Genomic DNA, 18,642 nt, shown 5'->3' with positions numbered 1-18,642 from the left:
TCTGCCAGACCACTGACTCAATGCCCTCTCATTCCCCCCTCCTTTACAGTAGAAGCATCAAACAAGGTTCTAAAGACTGTTGACATCTAGTGGAAGCCTTAGGAAGTGCAATTTGACCCCATGGACACTGTATATTCGATAGGCAAAGAGTTGAAAAACTACAAACCTCAGATTTCCCACTTCCTGGTTGGATTTTTCTCAGGTTTTCGCCTGCCATATGAGTTATGTTATACTCACAGACATCATTCAAACAGTTTTAGAAACTTCAGAGTGTTTTCTATCCAAATCTACTAATATGCATATATTAGCAACTGGGACTGAGTAGCAGGCAGTTTACTCTGGGCACGCTTTTCATCCAAACGTGAAAATGCTGCCCTCTCAAACAGGTTAACTGACTTGCCTAGTTAAATAAAGGTGTAAAAAATAATAATGATACAAATTTAAAAAATCTGCCAATTGGTGTCCAAAAATACCCATTACCGATTGTTATGAAAACTTGAAATCGGCCCTAATTAATCGGCCATTCGGATTAATCGGTCGACCTCTACTTTTAATGTCAGACAAAACAAATTAAGCTAATTTCAGTCGTTGATATTCCGTTAGAAAGACTGTAAAGAGGAAACTTGCACAGTATGTCTACCATGTGCGTATATTTATTTAGAAAGACACCCAAAATTGCTTTACAGTAAAAAAATAAAAGAAAACAAAACATAAAATTAAACAAAAACATTAACAAAGAGAGGGGTGGCTCAAGGAAGGCTGTATAATAGATAGTCTGTTGGTCCCTCGAGTACACAGCATATTACACTTTCACTTTAAATGTGTAGCTATAGCACTTTGAATGAATTCTATTGTGTAGTTTCTGTGTTTTCATGTTTTATGTGCTGTCTTTTTAAGCACATGACCAAATGAATTTCCCCCTGGTGGGATCTAAATCTCTCTAGTAGGGAAAGAGTGTGATGTATCAGTGTACGGGGAGGGTAGGGTTGTGGTTTGGATACAAACCCCGGTTTAGGGTTTGGGGAGGGTAGGGTTGGGGTTAGGATACGAACCTGGCAAGATACGAACCCGGCAAGAGCTTTGTAATGTAGGTCAGAAGGAAGTAATAAATGCGTTGGGAGACAGGGAGACAGTGGTGTTCACAGAGGACAGGGGTGATGTGCTACCAGGACTTAGTATGGGTGAGGATTCGGGGTGCAGAGTTTTGAACCATTTGGAGCTTATGGAGGGAGTTTGAGTTGATGCCGGAGAGTGGTGAGTTTCAGTATTCAAGACGGGAGAAGATGAATGCATGTATGAGGGTTTCAGCGGCAGGACTTGAGAGGGAGGACCTGACATTGGCAATGTTGTGGAAGAATGAGGATTTGACAGTCTGTCTTATATGGTGGTCAAAGGAGAGGGTGGAGTCCAGGATGATGCCAAGGTTGTGTGTGTGGTTGGAGGGAGGGACAGTGGTGTCGTCAATGGTGAGGGTGAGGTTGCCAGCTTTGGTGAGGGTGGCTTTGGTGCCTATGAGTAGGAGTTTTGTTTTATCACTGTTGAGGTTGAGGAAGTTTTGTTGCATCCATGTTTTTATTGCAGAGAGCCAGGATTCAGTGTGGGTTGAGGAGGGATTTGGTGCTGAGGTTGATCTGGGTGTCATCGGCATAGCAGTGGAAGTCAAGATTGAAGTGATAGAGGATCTGACCAAGGGGGAGGATATAGATGATGAAGGTAATTGACAACTTTGAGGAGTGCAGCATCAGTACTGTGGAGGGGGTGGAAATCAGACTTTAGGGGCTCGAACAGGTTGTTCATTAGCGGGTGGGTTTGTAATTCGGATTTTGTAATTCGGAGGCAACAGTTTGTTCCAGAGTCTTGGCAAGGAAGGAGAGGTTGGAAATGGGGTAGAAGTTATTGATGATGGTGGTGTCCAATCCTGGATTTTTTAAAGATGGGGGTGACTGCAGCTGTTTTGTAGTTAGAGGGGACAGTTCCGTGGGCGAGGGAGAGGTTGAAGATGTGTGTGATATATGGATAGAGATCAGGCTTGATCTCAGGCTTGATGAGAACAGTGGGGAGAAGATCCAGGGAGCAAGTTGTAGTCTTGGATGACATGATGAGTTTTGATATATAGGGAGAGTCAATTGGGGGTGAATTCAGAGAGCCGGGTTACAGGGGTGACGGTTGGGAGGTTAACAGGGGGAGGGGCGGCTGAGGGAGGTTGATGAGTCAGTGATGAATTTAGTTTGGTGATCTTTTCCTTGAAAAACTGAAGGAAGGAGTTGCAGAGTTCAGTGGAGGGAGTAGAGAAGGTGTCTTCACAGGGCCTTCAAGTAGTTTGCTGCCAGTGGAGAACAGTCTGGGAGTACTACTTGGAGCTGTGGATGATGTTGGAGAAGTAGGCCAACCCGGCAGCACTGAGGGCATCTCTGTAGGTGGAGAGGTAGAGTTTGTAGGCTTAAGTGTGGACAGTTAGCCCAGACTTCCTGCTCAGGCTCTCCAGGCAGCTACAAGCTTGCTTGTACGGAGCTCAGGGGTAAACAAGGAGGAGAAGGAGGCCACGTTTAGTTTGGAGGGGTCCAGAGAGTTGAGGGAGACAGATACAGCAGTGTTGAATTGGGCAGCTAGTTCATCAGGTGAGTTGGGGGCGTGGTCAAGGAGCAGGGCAGAGCAGATGGCATCAGAGACATAGAGGGGGTCGACAGCTTTGATGTTGAGGAAGGAGAGTGTGGCGTGAGTTTGAGGGAAGAGAGAAGCTAAGGATCTTGTGGTCAGACGGAACAGGGAGGGGGAAATATGAGTTTAGGCCAACCGAGAAGACGAGATCAACTATGTGTCCCTTAAAGAGATTGGGAAAATGTACATGTTGGGTAATATTGAAACAGTCCAGAACAGCAATAAAATCAGAGGCAAGTGGGCCTCCCGAGTGCCGCAGCGGTTTAAGGCACTGCATCACAGAGTTGCGGCGTAACTACAGCCTGGAGTTCGATCCCGGGAGTCCCATAGGGCGACTCACAATTGGCCCAGTGTCGTCCGGGTTAGCGGAGGGTTTGGCCAGGGGGGCTTTACTTGGCTCATCGCGCTCTAGCGACTCCTTGTGGCGGGCCGGGCGCCTGCAGGCTGACTTCGGTTGTCAGTTGAACGGTGTTTCCTCTGACACATTGGTGCGTCTGGCTTCCGGGTTACGCAAGCGGGTGTTAAGAAGTGCGGTGGGCGGGTCATGTTTCAGAGGACGCATGACTGAACCTTTGCCTCTCCCAAGCCCATTGGGGAGTTGCAGCGACGAGACAAAATCGTAATATCATGAAATTTGGGAGAAAAAGGGGGTAATTTTTGTAATAAATCATTGTAGATATTCAGATTGCCAAGCAACTGTAAGCAGGGCGAGAGTGGGACAGCAATGTTGAGTAGTTCAGACAGGAATTATTAATTTCCTTTTGGAGGACGGTACACGAGCAATGTATTCAAATGAGACAGTAGGGAGAGACAGTAGGGAGAGAGTTCAGTTATTTTGATTTTGGAGTTGATATGCCAACTCTCCCCTGTGAGGATTGTAGAGTCGAGGCTACTTCAGGAGTCTCACGCCTTATCACATGAGGGGAAAGGATAAACTGATGGCTTTGCCAGTCGCCTCGGCCTCAGCCAACCCCCAGAGTCCCACAGCGCTTATGATCCAGGCTCCTTCGTAATTTTCCCCTGTTCTTACCACCCATCATAATTAATGTCCCAAAATGTGATTTTCCTTGTCTCCTTGGAAGTTTCCTCCAAGGATATGGATTCCTGAGTGCAGTTTTATTTTTTCTCTCAGCTGACCAGACACATGGTATTCCCCTCACATGCTTTCCACACACTGCAAGGTCAGAGACCCCTGACCAGAGGCCCACGGGTCAATGATTTTTGTTTCAGGTAGAGATATTTCCATGGCATCCTTGAGCCGGCTTCCTAACTTGCACCGTTGCACAGCGAATGAAATCGAAATCCACCACGGCCATGAAATTGGATCCAGTCTGTGTTGACTCTGTAATATATAACTTTTCCATTGGTTTTTATATATTGTTATGGAATGTAGAGACAATGTTTGTTTGTGTGAGAGACAAAGACAGAGTATATATATGACCTTCTCAAATACTTGTCTTGTATAGACAATTCCCCTAACCCGGCATACTTATAGTTTTTTATATTTTATATCTCATAAGGAAAATGAATACTGTGTGTATTGTGTAATACAAGTATGCAATTAAAGGTTTCAAACATAACTCAAAGTAGGCCTCCAACTCAGAGGTGTTGAGCTAGCAACATACTGCAGATAATGCTTGGCATACTCCCTGTGTAACAATGTTGCTTCTGTCCCTTTCCTTGCCCCAACCTGGGCTTGAACCAGGGATCCTCTGACCACATCAACAACTGCCTCCCACAAGCATCTATATATCGCTCCACAAAACCGCTGCCCTTACTGACCAAGGGAAACAACTACTTCAAGGTCTCTGAGTGAGTGACGTCACCGATTGAGACGGCACTAGCATGCACTGCTAACTTGCTAGCCATTTCACAGAAGTTACACAAGCAGACATCCGGACGGTCCCTGGGTGTCAGGTCTTAATCAAGCTGAAGGCTGTGTCAGCCCTAAGTCAATGTAACACCAGCGTCCTCCATTTGTTCACTGCCAGGCTTTGCCTGGATTACGTCCTGTACCATCACTCCCCCCGGCACCTCTCCAACTTGTCATCTGAGCCCAGTGCTGAGGGACACCGAATGGGGTTGGGGGATGACTAGGCTGTAGCAATTACAAATTTGAGCCTTCCTGAACTTAAATGGCGATTTATAGTCATCTCAACAAAAGGATAAATCAGCTTTTGTCCAAGGGCTTCTAGGAATTGATTGAGCCAATTGCAAGAATATTTTTTTAGGGGGTAGATCAGCTTTAATATTGGAGATAGATTGTGGCTTCTATCAATGTAATTATCTGCATCATTTCCAATCCCCCATATATTTTTGGGGTAATATGTATATTTTATTATAGATTTTCCTTTATTATTTTCACCTAGCCCTACCATCTCTTCCCTAATTGGAGTAAACTAATGGACAACAATACTTACACTTTTACTTCCAGTTTATAGATACTATATACATTTTACGGACACAGTATATTTTATATTAGTTATCTTGTTTATTGTTATTTTTAGTCCCACCCTTCAGCTCCCCTCAACCCCTCTAAACACCATCCAGTTTTGATTTCTATTTGCCATACATTTTTCAACTGTGCTGTGATGTTTTAGAAAAGTTCTGAACATTTCTATTCTCATAGTTTCTACAGATTGTAAATATTTATTTTGGGGGGCTAAGAGTATTATTATATTTTTTATTGATTGACTATGACTTTTCAAATCACCCAGGAGTGCTATTTGGAGAGTTAGCTCCAGGTAAATGTTGCAATTCTTCACTAAGCTACCCAGGGCTTCAGGTAGCCTAGTGGTTAGAGTGTTGGACTAGTAACCGGAAGGTTGCAAGATTGAATCCCCAAGGTACAAATCTGTCGTTCTGCCACTGAACAAGGCAGGTAACCCACTGTTCCTAGGCCGCCATTGAAAATAAGAATTTGTTATTAACTGACTTGCCTAGTTAAATAAAGGTAAAATACATTTTAAAAATTGTGACCAAAAACTGTGACCAAAACAAGCTACATATGATTGTGTGACAAAACTGCATATTTTAGAGAGGCCTTTTATTGTCTCCAGCTTTTTGTGGGTATGAAACATTTGAAACATTTCTGGGATATTTTATTTCAGCTCATGAAACATGGGACCAACACTTTACATGTTGCATTTATATTTTTGTTCAGTATAATACACTTATCATAATTCGGTTGTAATCCAGAGGTAAGAAAAATTATCTAGATCCTCTATGAGGCTGAATGTAGGGATCCAAATTGTGGATTTAAAAGAACATGAATCATCAGCGTTTGTTTTTAAGCCCTGGATTTCTAGACCCTTGATATTATTGTTGGATCTGATTTGAATAGCAAAAATGTTGATGGCCATAATAAATAGAATTGCAGATAGTACATCAAAAAACGTTTGATATACCTCAAATGGTATGCCATCAAGCCCTGGAGTTTTTCCAGACTTAGCCCTCGTGTGGTGTTTGTTATTCACCCAATGTTCGCGGGTCTGATGGACCCACAACGTTATTTGGTTTTTAAAACAATACAGCCATAACAATTTACGTAAAAATATTTAATACTTAGATGTTGACTTATATCAATTAGAAGCAATATAGACAGCATACACTTGACAGTTCTATTGTTTCCAGTACTTGTCTTATAATTATTATCTCCAATGTATCGTCCATGTAAAAAACTTTTCTGATTACGATAAATAATATCCGACAATACCTTTTTTAATTCTATGCACTATGCATTCACAACACTGAAGTGTAAGGGGCCTCCAATTTTTTAAATGGACTGGATCTTTATATTTACCACCTGGGTCCTGTTTCAGTAATAGTGAAATCAGACCTTGTTGACTATCGGATAGTCTACCATTTTTAAAGGAGTGGTTAAAACATGCTAATAATGGTCCTCTGAGTACATCAAAAAACATTTGATATACCTCAACTGGTATGCCATCAAGCCCTGGAGTTTTCCCAGACTTAGCCCTCGTGTGGTGTATGTTATTCACCCAATGTTCGCGGGTCTGATGGACCCACAACGTTATTTAGTTTTTAAAACAATACAGCCATAACAATTTACGTAAAAATATTAAATGCTTAGATGTTGACTTATATCAATTAGAAGCAATATAGACAGCATACATGGTTAATATTTGCTATTTTCCTCTGCTAGATCACATTTATCAATAAAAGCGCACATTTTTTGGGGGGGTGAAATGTAATTTTTGTAAACAAAAAAAATCTATTATAATCAAGACATGGGTAGAATAAATTATGTTTATCTTGAGCAAATATAAATGAAACAATGTTTTCATCACTATTGATGTTTAACTGAACAAATTTGGAAGAGCAACTTTTACATACAGTATTTTATGGAAATTATAAATGAGCCCCATTGAACACAAATTAAGGGCGGTCTACACACAACGTGAGGGACAGAGTTTTACTGTGTGTGTGTTGCAAATGTATTTCTTGCACTTGATGCATGTGTACTGTGTCTTCCTGTCCTTCTTGGTTCCACACACATTGCAGCGCTTCTTCTTGTTGCTACCGACTGCAATCTAGAATGATGAAAATGCTTAACATCTCACTCACTCACATATATAGTTACAGCAGATCAAGGTAGGAGAGAGTCAGATGCACACACATGCAACAACATCACTCACACTTACTTCTGATAGTGGAGTTGTTGGTTCTGTGGTTCGGGCAGATGGGGCACCAGCATCCTCCTTCTGAATCCTGAGTTGGGAGCACTAGCATGTTTTTTCGTACTGTTCTTACCATCGTCAGCTTCCTCTTGAGGTGCTTCTGTCCCAGCTTATGTGAAGTAAAACAGTTATTGCATGTGATGTTGTGGCCACGGAGTCCCTGTGTCACGTCCAGGACAACCCGCGTCCCTTGGTTCTTCTTAGGGGCTCCTCCATCTGGTTTCCCTGTATACACTTGCAAGTTCCACGCATATGTGACTCACCACCTGGATTCGGTCTTAAGTAGCAAAATTTGAAATTGTGTTTTTTGCATCATATAAAAGTAGAGACTCAGAGCTACAAAATTGTATATCATTTGAGGAACAATGGGAAAGTAATTCTGCTTTGAAAGTTGATCAACCTGTAAACTCACTTTTGAGAAAATCGCCATTGAATGTTTTGCTGTCTAGTGAAGAGCTCTTCTTTGTCTACACCCATTCACCATCGTTCACACCCTCACAACTAAGCTTTAGCCCCACCCATCTCGTTTCGCTCTCAAAGCGCACACTTGACGCTCTGGACGATAATTTGTTTACCTCTGGATAACATGTAAACAGCCTAACCAGCCCTGCTGGCAACAATTTCATTAACCTTTTTTGCAGACATTTACTGACACAGGCAATATTCAACGGGTGTTGTACACACATCACGTAATGTTAGCTACCGAGCCAGCCAGCCAACATTAGTTAGTTAAACAATAAACAGTGCCAACAATGCCACAGTGCTGGTGTAACAGTATTGCTTCCATCCCTCTCCTCGCCCCTGCCTGGGCTTGAACCATTGACCCTCTGCACACATCAACAACTGCCCCACGAAGCATCATTACCTATCGCTCCACAAAAGCCAAGGCTCTTGCAGAGCAAAGGAAACAACTACTTCAAGGTCTCAGGGCGAGTGACATCACCGATTTGAAACGCTATTAGTGCGTACCCCGCTAAGTAGATAGCCATTTCACACCGGTTACACTCACCCCTCTTTGACCTCCTCCTTTTCCGCAGCAACCCGTGATCCAGGTCAACAGCATCAATGCAACAGTTTTGATTCAGTCCCTCTCCTTGCCCATACCTGGGCTTCGAACCAGGGACCCTCTGCACACTTCAACAACTGACACCCCCGAAGCATCGTTATCTATCGCTCCACAAAAGCTACGGCTCTTGCAGAGCAAGGGAAACAATTACTTCAAGGTCTCAGGGTGAGTGACATCACTGATTGAAACGCTATTAGCGTGCACCCCGCTAACTAGCTAGCTATTTCACACTGGTTACACTGGGAGCTAACCAACCATGTTCATTGTTAGCTAGCTAACATTAGGCTCTAACTAGAACAGCACATGGCTCTGGGAAACAAATAATAACGTCAGCTAGGGAGCCAGCCAGCTAACGTTAGCTAGCTAACAGTACACTTGAGCTTAAGACATATAGCTTGCTAGCTAGGTAAACAATGTACCTAGCTACAGTGGTTCCTCCTTTAAAACCACCATAATATTAATCAAATAACTTTTTATTTATTTTATTTTATTTCACCTTTATTTAACCAGGTAGCCAAGTTGAGAACAAGTTCTCATTTACAATTGCGACCTGGCCAAGATAAAGCAAAGCAGTTCGACACATACAACAACACAGAGTTATACATGGAGTAAAACAAACATGCAGTCAATAATACGGTAGAAAAAATAAGTATACACAATGTGAGCAAATGAGGTGAGATAAGGGAGGTAAAGGCAAAAAAAAGGCCATGGTGGCGAAGTAAATACAATATAGCAAGTAAAACACTGGATTGGTAGATTTGCAGTGGAAGAATGTGCAAAGTAAAGATATAAATAATGGGGTGCAAAGGAGCAAAATAAATAAATAAATAAATACAATAGGGGGAGAGGTAGTTGTTTGGGCTAAATTATAGATGGGCTATGTACAGGTGCAGTAATCTGTGAGCTGCTCTGACAGCTGGTGCTTAAAGCTAGTGAGGGAGATAAGTGTTTCCAGTTTCAGAGATTTTTGTAGTTCATTCCAGTTATTGGCAGCAGATAACTGGAAGGAGAGGTGGCCAAAGGAAGAATTGGTTTTGGGGGTGACCAGAGAGATATACCTGCTGGAGCGCGTGCTACAGGTGGGTGCTGCTTTGGTGACCAGCGAACTGAGATAAGGGGGGACTTTACCTAGCAGGGTCTTGTAGATGACCTGGAGCCAGTGGGTTTAGGCGACGAGTATGAAGCGAGGGCCAGCCAACGAGAGCGTACAGGTCACAGTGGTGGGTAGTATATGGGGCTTTGGTGACAAAACGGATGGCACTGTGATAGACTGCATCCAATTTATTAAGTAGGGTATTGGAGGCTATTTTGTAAATGACATCGCCGAAGTCGAGGATCGGTAGGATGGTCAGTTTTACAAGGGTATGTTTGGCAGGATGAGTGAAGGATGCTTTGTTGCGAAATAGGAAGCCAATTCTAGATTTAACTTTGGATTGGAGATGTTTGATGTGAGTCTGGAAGGAGAGTTTACAGTCTAACCAGACACCTAGGTATTTGTAGTTGTCCACATATTCTAAGTCAGAGCCGTCCAGAGTAGTGATGTTAGACGGGCGGGCAGGTGCAGGCAGCGATCGGTTGAAGAGCATGCATTTCGTTTTACTTGTATTTAAGAGCAATTGGAGGCCACGGAAGGAGAGTTGTATGGCATTGAAGCTCGTCTGGAGGGTTGTTAACACAGTGTCCAAAAAAGGGCCAGAAGTATACAGAATGGTGTCGTCTGCGTAGAGGTGGATCAGAGACTCACCAGCAGCAAGAGCGATATCATTGATGTATACAGAGAAGAGAGTCGGTCCAAGAATTGAACCCTGTGGCACCCCCATAGAGACTGCCAGAGGCCCGGACAACAGGCCCTCCGATTTGACACACTGAACTCTATCAGAGAAGTAGTTGGTGAACCAGGCGAGGCAATCATTTGAGAAACCAAGGCTATCGAGTCTGCCGATGAGAATGTGGTGATTGACAGAGTCGAAAGCCTTGGCCAGGAATACGGCTGCACAGTATTGTTTCTTATCGATGGCGGTTAGGATATCGTTTAGGACCTTGAGCGTGGCTGAGGTGCACCCATGACCAGCTCTGAAACCAGATTGCATAGCGGAGAAGGTATGGTGGGATTCGAAATGGTCGGTAATCTGTTTGTTGACTTGGCTTTCAAAGACCTTAGAAAGGCAGGGTAGGATAGATATAGGTCTGTAGCAGTTTGGGTTAAGAGTGTCCCCCCCCCTTAGAAGAGGGGGATGACTGCAGCTGCTTTCCAATCTTTGGGAATCTCAGACGATACGAAAGAGAGGTTGAACAGGCTAGTAATAGGGGTTGCAACAATTTCGGCAGATAATTTTAGAAAGAAAGGATCCAGATTGTCTAGCCCGGCTGATTTGTAGGGGTACAGATTTTGCAGCTCTTTCAGAACATCGGCTGACTGGATTTGGGAGAATTAGAAATGGGGAAGGCTTGGGCGAGTTGCTGTGGGGGGTGCAGTGCTGTTGACCGGGGTAGGGGTAGCCAGGTGGAAAGCATGGCCAGCCATAGAAAAATGCTAATTGAAATTCTCAATTATAGTGGATTTATCGGTGGTGACAATGTTTCCTAGCCTCAGTTCAGTGGGCAGCTGGGAGGAGGTGTTCTTATTCTACATGGACTTTACAGTGTCCCAGAACTTTTTTGAGTTTGTGTTGCAGGAAGCAAATTTCTGCTTGAAAAGCTAGCCTTGGCTTTTCTAACTGCCTGTGTATATTGGTTTCTAGCTTCCCTGAAAAGGTGCATATCACAGGGGCTGTTCGATGCTAATGCAGAACACCATAGGATGTTTTTGTGTTGGTTAAGGGCAGTCAGGTCTGGAGAGAACCAAGGGCTATATCTGTTCCTGGTTCTAAATTTCTTGAATGGGGCATGCTTATTTAAGATGGTGAGGAAGGCTTTTTTTTTTTTAATAACCAGGCATCCTCTACTGACGGGATGAGATCAATATCCTTCCAGGATACCCCGGCCAGGTCGATTAGAAAGGCCTGCTCGCTGAAGTGTTTCAAGGAGCGTTTGACAGTGATGAGTGGAGGTCGTTTGACCGCTGAGCCATTACGGATGCAGGCAATGAGGCAGTGATTGCTGAGATCTTGGTTGAAAACAGCAGAGGTGTATTTGGAGGGCAAGTTGGTTAGGATGATATCTATGCGGGTACTCGTGTTAACGGCTTTGGGGTGGTACCTGGTAGGTTCATTGATAATTTGTGTGAGATTGAGGGCATCAAGCTTAGATTGTAGGATGGCTGGGGTGTTAAGCATGTTCCAGTTTAGGTCGCCTAGCAGCACGAGCTCTGAAGATAGATGGGGGGCAATCAGTTCACATATGGTGTCCAGAGCACAGCTGGGGGCAGAGGGTGATCTATAGCAGGCGGCAATGGTGAGAGACTTGTTTTTAGAGGCGTTCATCCACCTCTGGCCTGCTCGCCTCCCTACCTCTGAGGAAGTACAGTTCCCGCTCAGCCCAGTCAAAACTGTTCGCTTCTCTGGCACCCCAATGGTGGAACAAACTCCCTCACGACGCCAGGTCAGCGGAGTCAATCACCACCTTCCGGAGACACCTGAAACCCCACCTCTTTAAGGAATACCTAGGATAGGATAAAGTAATCCTTCTAATCCCCCCCCCTTAAAAGAGTTAGATGCACTATTGTAAAGTGGTTGTTCCACTGGATATCATAAGGTGAATGCACCAATTTGTAAGTCGCTCTGGATAAGAGCGTCTGCTAAATGACTTAAATGTAATGTAAATGTAGAGAGGTGGATTTTTAAAAGTAGAAGTTCAAATTGCTTGGGTACAGACCTGGATAGTAGGACAGAACTCTGCAGGCTATCTTTGCAGTAGATTGCAACACCGAATTAAGCAAGTACCAGTCAAAAGTTTGGACACACCTACTCATTCCAGAGTTTTTCTTTATTTTTAAAATTTTCTACATTGTAGAATAATAGTGAAGACATCACAACTATGAAATAACACATATGGAATCAGTTAAGAACAAATTATTATTTACAAGGACAGCCTATTCCTTCCTCCATGTCGGGGAATTGAACCCCGGTCTCCCGCGTGCCCGCATTCTCTTGTACAGCCACTATTGAAGGCTATCAAATGCTTCTCTAAGATGCCCTCTGGTGGTCAAACTAGCACTAACAAGCATTAATGAATGGTACCAGTGGTTCACACTTAAATAACGTGCCATAGAATTCTGCGGCACTATGCAAGCTGCGCCGCAGTACGCTGCAACTTTTAAAGGAGGAACCACTGTAGGTAAACAAAGTAAGCTCACACACGTCACATAACGTTAGCGAACGAGCCAGCCAGTTAATGTTAGCTAGTTAAACAACAATGAACAGTGCCAACAATGCCATAGTTCTGGGAGCTAACCAACCATGTTCAATGTTAGCTAGCTAACATTAGGCTCTAACTAGAACAGCAAACGGCTCTGGGAAACAAATAATAACATCAGCTAGGGAGCCAGCCAACTAACATTAGCTAGCTAACAGTACAGTTTAGCTTGAAATGAAACCACTTTCTGTCAAAATTTTAAAATGTGTAATATCTGAAAATGTAACGCTAGCTAGCTAACGGTAGACTATCTTACCTGTATACATCATCGTGCACGGATGTGTCTCCCTGTTAGGAATGCCATGCCACGGTTGCCCTTAGTTTGAAGATGTAATCCGGAGACAGGTGTTTCCTCCATCTCTTTAGCTATCAAACTCTAATTCCACTGATTTCAAAACTTGATCCTCCAGAAAGAGGAGAGCCACAATTATGTAGCTCCACTACACAATACATTTTTTTTTAAAGCAACGTTCGACAGGGTTACCTACACAGACTGACAAGATTCTATGGCAAACCAATCCGAACTCCTCTCTCTGCATGTCCAGCCCACTCATTATCTCAGCCAATCATGGCTAGTGGGAAGGTTGCTATGGCTTAACCAACAAGGCTCATAATTTAAAATGTTATTTGTATTTACAGATGGCATATGAGTTTGTTATTAAGGCACATGAAACTTCACATTTTCTAGAAGGCATTTCTGCCCAAAAACGCATTTTGAGGAGAAAAAAAAAAACTTTTACGTTCAAATGGTTCTCCTGTGAAGTCGTGACATGCGACATACGCCTAGTTTCCTGAATCAGGTCACATATGATGAAGCAGCATCACAGGCAGCCCAGATCTTGATTCCGTATTTGCGGGTTTAGACGGAATGTACTGCTTGAAGTGGCAGCGGCCCCTAAATGGCATAAGCTACTCATCAACAGTAACATTGCGCACAGTGTTGTAAAACAGGGGAAGGTGGTCCACCCACTTGTTCCACACTGACCTGATTGCAGATAGCTTGTCTCTACCGCCTTGCTGGTCTGGTGTCTCGGTTATCAAAGCGGATAATCCTGGAAATAATGTGAAAGTTTTCCAGAGTGATTGGAAATGTTCTGCCAGTTTCTGCATACCACAGGGATTATGTGGATTCCCCATTGGATCTAAAAACACCAGCAAGGTTAAGAAACCCAAAATATGCATGTAAATGAGTTTGGTCCATCTCCTTCCATCTCTCTCCAAAAACATGCCTTCCCTCCAAATTAGTGCAGTCCAGAATTACTTTCTGGATGGTGTCTGGGATGAACAGTTCAAAAGAAGACTTTATGTCCTGCACATAAGTAACCGCCATCTGTGTCGGCACTGCTTGCATCCTTATCCTCATTGGCAGCCATGCGGGGTGGCTCATTCCTTGGGCAAGAAGAACATTCAATTTCAAAAAAATTTGACATCCATATTTCTCCTCCTGCAGGCTGCTGATGAGCTGGTTGCTGACGGGCTGGTTGCTGATGGGCTGGCCCTGGGGCTGGCTGCTGACGGGCTGGTCCTGGGGCTGGCTGAGGGTCAACCTCATCCTCTTCTTCCAACTCACTGTCAGACTTCGAATTGACGGAGACATGATCCTCATATTCTGAAAATTCTTCATCTTCCAAGGTGGAAGATGTCCTTCCACACTAGCATCTCTTTCTGCAAATGTCTTTCTAAAGCCCTCTGAACAGAGATTATTTTTGCCATACTGATTAATTGTTGTAAGGAGCCTCACATGCAAAGCTATTTATTTATTGTGCCCCTCCCCCAATTTGCCCCTGGCTGGGGTAGAGTGTGGGAATACTGCATTTTTTCAATGTATCGATATAATGTATTTTAATAACATTGTGCAGGTTCCTGCAAGACATTGTGTAGTTTCACACACTACAAAGGGTAAAGAGTGCGAGAAAAGCGGGAGACTGGCAGACAGGCAGGGAGATAGACAGGTTCTTGGTGTTATGTTGAAACAGCAGGCCCAGGGAGGAGGAAGACAGAGTGAAGGCACACAGCAAACCTTTTTGTTTCATTTTTACTTGTTTTCACCTACACCCTTTCCCACACTTTTATCCAGTGGACCCAAACACCACATAATACAAATGTGTAGGGGGGTGCACAGTGTGCACTCAATGAAAATGTGTTATTTTACATGTTCTTCACAGAAAATAAGCCAAGGCCAATGAGTCTCAGGTTAAAGGCTTTAAATGCATCAAGAAGTTCCTCCTCTGTAATTTGACCTTCACATTAGTTTTTCTGTACAGCTGTTCATTTTACATTATTAATAGAAAAACAATCCTTGCAATTAACTTTGTTTAGTGGAGATGGAGGAGACTGAAACGAAAAGCTTCAGATCTTTAGTTGATACCTCTAGGCCTTTCGCAGCTCTCTAACCCAAGTCGTTCTGCCCCATGTTGTTTTATTGAATGACACAGAGAAGAAAAGACAGTCTCTATCTTCTGTTTATTGTTTACCGATTTGGGATTAACACTTCAATGAGCAAATGTATGATTTTGAACAGGGGGGGGAGGAGAGCCGTCTGTGTGCGGCAGAAAAACAATAAACAAATTTGTTTCCAATCCGGTGCTACTCCGTTGTCTTGTGAAGATTTCCCTCTCTGCCCTTCAAATAAAATGTCGGACTAATTATCAAATCGCTTCATATCAAAATGGCTGAGGGGGCCCGAGTAGAAGAAAGGGAAAAGCATGTTATTTTAAGCCACCCCCAAGGGAAACCTGCATTGGTTTAACCTTTTTCTGCTCTTTCGCTGACACCGCACTCAAGCCACCAGTCTCGATGACTTTCAATAGCGAGTCAATTAAGCCTAATTATGGCTCAGTGGAGGCCCCCGCCGTGGGAAACCTGACTTCAGGGCCCGTTCCTGGGGGCCCCATACCAAGAGCTATTAATCTGGTTCCACAGCTACTCCCCCTTTTCATCATTATCCACACAAACAAGCTCCCTGCTACTGTTTAATAAGCTATTCTCACACTGTCATGATCTATATCTCGAGTTATCAGGAAGGAGGAAAAGCTCCCCTTGCCTCGGCTACATTACACTTGCAGGCTAGCAGGAACTTCTAAGAGCTAGGCTGAACCCTGGGTTTGTAGCCATGGCTGTTGTGCTATTAGAAAAGAAAACAGTTAATTTGTTTAGGTTGTTAATTATTTAAACTGCTGTGGGGGAAAAATTGCCGGTGCTGTGTTTTTGATAGAACTATAACTCAGAGACAGAGCTTGACATTGCTAAGTAGCGCCAGTGTCAAAGTTCTGTCACCTAAATCTCCCCAACTCTGTGCAATTAGAGTCCTGCAGGATCCCTAGCCTTGTGTCAGTGAAAGGAGGCCATGCTTCTTCCATTGAACTGAGAGGGCAAACTGCAGGCATCGTTATCATTAATGCTAGGATTACTGAGCCGAGCAGGAATTTGGGAAGAGAGGACTTATTTAAAAAAAATTGTGTGTGAGAGAGAAAATAACAGAGCCTTAAAAAGAGCCAATGGTGTGTCTCAATTAGGATGAGAGGAAGCATATGTTTGGGATCCCTGTAGCTTTGGTCACCTAGAATGTTTTCTGATGCTTTGAAGGACAGTATTGCCATCACACGAGTGGTAATGATGCATGACAATGCTGTGCAGTAGAAAGTAGGGGAGAGGGGGAAGAACAATTGCAGTTTATAATTGCTGTTTCCCAAATCTGGCGTAATGGCTATTACGGATGTTAATGAAACAAGGACATTGACCCTGGACATGGCGTGCTGCGTGGTTCAATGACTGGTGTGGACGCAATCGTTGGCTCCAATAGCTTTTGCAATATTCATTTGCAAACCATTTTATGGTTGTTGTGCCACCCAAGAGCTTTAAGTACATTCACTATAGATTAGTAATTTGAGTGCTGCACAATTTTAGCTCTCCTTTCCTTTCTCCTGTAGCCTTGGATTCCCTTTTTACCTTTGATTGTTTGTCTTTTGGTCAACGCTGGGCCCCTCAACTCCTCAAAAAGTCAAATTGACTGAAATGTCACCATGAATCAGTCTCCTGTCTCTTTCTTTCTCTCTCTCACTCTCTTTTTCTCTCTCGCTTTCTCTTTCTCTCTCGCTTTCTCTTTCTCTCTCTCTCACACTCTCTTCCCGTGGCCCCCCCCATCTCTCTCTTAACAGCCCAGATCAGAACACGGTGCCTCTGGCCTCTCCCACCACACCCCGTTGCCATCTCCTATCTCTGTGCTCCTCCAATGTGGGGGAAAGCCTATCTCCATTGAATGAGAAGAGCTTTTGGCTCTCTGGGGTGCTGATGCGTCCACAGTGACTTGTCAGTGTTGGGGAACCCCAAGGGTCCCTGGCTCTCTGCTCCCTCTCCATTAGCCCTCCTCTCCTCTCTGCCCTAGTGGCTGGCTGACACATGTATGACATCCACACATAGAGCACTAATGCTGGGATAAGGTCAGAAACAATCCCTCAGATCAGTCTCTGATTTATGCTCCACTTGGGTGTATCTGGCCTCTGATCACAAGTGGATATATATGCCCTCAAAGGCATTGGTGTGAATGCTAAGGAGGCTCTATATTCAAGCATTGTTGTTTTTAGGAAATTATGTTCCAGTGAAATTGATTATATTGTATTCTACAGTAAAGTGTTATCTATTTAGACTCATTACAGATTCATTAAATCATCTCCTCGATTTATTCATGGCCGTTGTTTACGTGTGCGGGTTTTGTGCAACGCAAAGTTTTGATATTACCTTTTGAAAATATGATTTTCATTGACCTTTCATTTGAAAAAAATTCCAGAGAAAACCAACTAACATCCATAACAATTAGTTTAGTTTGAAAAGGCACATTTTTCCAATTGTCTTTATTGGCATATTCATTAAGGTGCATTAATGCATTGATCCCCCTCCATTTCTTACGCTGTAATTGTGCAAACCTTGTTGACAGGGGAAAACGATTGCCATTGGTGCGCTTTATCCCTCCACCAGCTCTTGCCCTTGATGCAATTAGTCAGGCCTGATGGGGGCTGAAAGTAGTCTGGATGGGCCAAGTATAACACTCAAAGTTATGAGCGCACTAATAATTGCACCGAAGACAGAGCATTGTGGCAGTCCCTCCATTGTGACGACTTTTTCCTGTAAAATAGAAAGAGGGAAAACTCTAAAACGCTAGACAGTAGTGCATTGTGTGCGCTCGCAGGATGATAATAAGAGGGCCCTAGAATGTAATTGTCATCAAGAGAGGTGTAAGTGCAGGGTTGGTCAGGTTACGTTCTTAGTGCAGTCCGTTACAGTTACTAGTTACCTGTGCAGAATTTTAAATCGGTAACATACCTTTTGGAATACCCAAACTCAGTAACGTAATTTGATTACTTTCAGTTACTTTTGGATTACTTTCCCATTAAGTGGCATTAGAAGAAGACAAAAAAGGATTTGGTGTGTCATCATAGTGGTCTCTGACTTGTGATCAGACTCGCTCAGGAGGAACAAACTTAAACTTGTGCCTTTTTTTCTATGCTGAATTTAATGTCATTGAGAAAACAGAACGTTTTTTTTTCTCGCAAACGTAATTTCTAAATTCAACAGTAATCAAATGTCATTGAGAAAACAGAAAGGTGTTACAATGGTTTTTGTTGCAAACATCATTTCTAAATTTAACAGTAATCCAAAAAGTAATAATCTTGTTTTTCAACAGTATCTATAATCTGATTACAATATTTTTTGCTGGCAACATAACTGATTACAGAGTGGATGGATGGAAGGGGAATCGCTACCTGTATCTGTGGCTATAGTGCCTCTCCTTGTCATTGTCATGTTTATAATGGAATAGTGCAGCTATAGTGCCAGCAGCACTGGCACAGTGTACAAGTGGAGAAATGT

At 43.3% G+C, this 18,642-nt stretch overlaps 1 protein-coding gene across 11 annotated transcripts in view; it reads left to right on the top strand.

The window, feature by feature from the left end:
• LOC139537568 (neural cell adhesion molecule 1-like) overlaps positions 1–18,642 on the top strand; it is a 325,232-nt gene that overhangs the window by 207,565 nt on the left and 99,025 nt on the right. Inside the window, exon 2 of one of the 11 annotated variants that reach the window (XM_071339025.1) lies at positions 8,396–8,589. The exons of the other annotated variants lie outside the window; for them this stretch is intronic. The gene's annotated coding sequence lies outside the window, so the exon portion shown is untranslated. The remainder of the gene's footprint in view (positions 1–8,395; positions 8,590–18,642) is intronic. 11 annotated transcript variants of the gene reach the window in all.

The sequence above is a fragment of the Salvelinus alpinus genome, chromosome 13 (genome assembly GCF_045679555.1).
Source record: "Salvelinus alpinus chromosome 13, SLU_Salpinus.1, whole genome shotgun sequence".
NCBI lineage: Eukaryota > Metazoa > Chordata > Actinopteri > Salmoniformes > Salmonidae > Salvelinus > Salvelinus alpinus.
Note: the sequence above shows the minus strand (reverse complement) of the source record. Positions and strands in the feature narration are given on the sequence as shown.